The 2,113-nt window shown below is 46.7% G+C and overlaps 1 non-coding gene across 1 annotated transcript; it reads left to right on the top strand.

Annotated features, from left to right (window-relative positions):
• The first annotated feature begins 459 nt into the window (after positions 1-459).
• LOC112440645 (U6 spliceosomal RNA) lies at positions 460-566 on the top strand. Its single transcript, XR_003028654.2, has one exon. It is a non-coding gene; the product is annotated as a U6 spliceosomal RNA (small nuclear RNA).
• Positions 567-2,113: the final 1,547 nt, after the last annotated feature.

Raw genomic sequence — 2,113 nt, 5'->3', positions numbered from 1 at the left:
AAGCAATTCTCCTGCCTCAGTCTCCTGAGTAGCTGGGATTACAGGCATGTGTCACCATGCCTGGCTAATTTTGTATTTTTAGTAAAGACGGGGTTTCGCCATGTTGGCCAGGCTGGTCTCGAATTTCTGACCTCAAATGATCCACCCACCTCAGCCTCCCACAGTGCTGGGATTGCAGGCATGAGCCACCACGCCTGGCCAGTTTGAGTGCTATCAATGCACCCTTGTCTCCTGACTCTTCCTCCTCTTCATAGCATTAATTGAGTCCATCTAGTGAGTTTTAAATTTTTGTTATTGTATTTTTGTTTTAAATTTTCCATCTGAGGCTAGGTACTGTGGCTCATGCCTGTAATCCCAGCACTCTGGGAAGCCAAGGTGGTAGAATCACTTCAGTTCAGGAGTTTGCGACCAGTCTGGGTGACATAGCAAGACCCTGTCTCTACAAAAAGCACAAAAATTGTGCTCACTTCGGAAGCACATATACTCAAATTGGAACTATACAGTGAAGATTAGCATGGCCCCTGCACAAGGATGACATGCAAATTTGTGATGCATTCCATATTCTTGCCACAGTCTGCTGCCTGTTACTTTGCTTCCCTTCCCTGGATCCTGCCATAATGTCACAGGGCCCGTGAGGCCATAGCCTTCCCGTGTTCATCTCCCATTGCACTACTGAGGTTCGCGATTGGAGAAAAATCTGGCCAACCCCACTCAGGTGTGGCACCTTGCCACCTGCCCCTTCACGCAACAATAAATAAATAAATAAATAAATAAATAAATAAATAAATGTACAACAATTAGCCAGACGTGGTGGTACATGCTTTTGGTCCCAGCTACTAGGGAGGCTGAGGTGGGAGGATCACTTGAGTCCGGGAGGCAGAGGCTGCAGTGAGCTGAGATCATGTCACTGCACACCAGCCTGGGCAACAGAGTGAGACTCTGTCTTAAAAAAAGAGGGCCAGGCATGGTGGCTCATGCTTGTAATCCCAGCTGCTTAGGAGGCTGAGGCAGGAGAATCGCTTGAACCTGGGAGGGGGAGGCTGGAGTGAGCTGAGATTGTGACAGGGCACTCCAGCCTGTGTGACAAGAGCCAAACTCCGTCTCAAAACCTCAAAACAAAACAAAACAATAAAACAAGGCTGGGTGCAGTGGCTCATGCCTGTAATCCTGGCACTTTGGGAGGCCGAGGAGGGTAGATCACCTGAGGTCAGGGGTTCAAGACCAGCCTGGGCAACATGGTGAAATTCCATCTCTACTAAAAATACAAAAATTAGGCCTGGCATGGTGGCTCATGCCTGTAACTCCAGTACTTTGGGAGGGCAAGGCAGGTGGATCACGAGGTCAGGAGATCGAGACCATCCTGGCTAACACAGTGAAACCTCATCTCTACAAAAATACAAAAAATTAGCCGGGCATGGTGGTGGGTGCCTGTAGTCCCAGCTACTCGGGAGGCTGAGGCAGGAGAATCACTTGAACCCGGGAGGTGGAGGTTGCAGTAAGCCAAGATTGGTCACTTGACTCCCCCCTGGGAGACAAAGCAAGACTCTGTCTCAAAACAAAAAACAAACAAACAAACAAAAACAAAAATTAGTCAAACGTGGTGGCAGGCACCTGTAATCTCAGGTACTTGGGAGGCCAAGGCACTAGAATCACTTGAACCAGGGAGGCAGAGGTTGCAGTGAGCTAAAATTGTGCCATTGCGCTCCAGCCTGGGTGACAGAGCAAGACTCCATCTCAAAAAACAAACTACCAAAAAAAAAAACCTAATAAAAGGATAGTAAGGAAATACTAAGCAACTCTACGTATATAATCCCAAGAAGTTGGATGAAATGGACCAATTCCTTGAAAACTACAAACTACCAAAAAATACTCAATATGAAACATAATTTTTAAAATCTTGTAACAATGTTAAAAATGGAATTCATGGTTTTTCATTTTATTTTGTTTTATTTTGAGACTGCATCTCACTCTATTACCCATACTGGAGTGCAGTGGCACAATCACGGCTCGCTGCAGCCTTGACTTCCTGGTATCAGGTGATCCTCCCACCTCGGCCTCGTGAGTAGCTAGGACTACAGGTGCCTGCCACCACATCCAGCTATTTTTTTATTTT

The sequence above is a fragment of the Pan paniscus genome, chromosome 6 (genome assembly GCF_029289425.2).
Source record: "Pan paniscus chromosome 6, NHGRI_mPanPan1-v2.0_pri, whole genome shotgun sequence".
NCBI lineage: Eukaryota > Metazoa > Chordata > Mammalia > Primates > Hominidae > Pan > Pan paniscus.
This window is presented reverse-complemented; position numbering and strand designations above follow the sequence as displayed.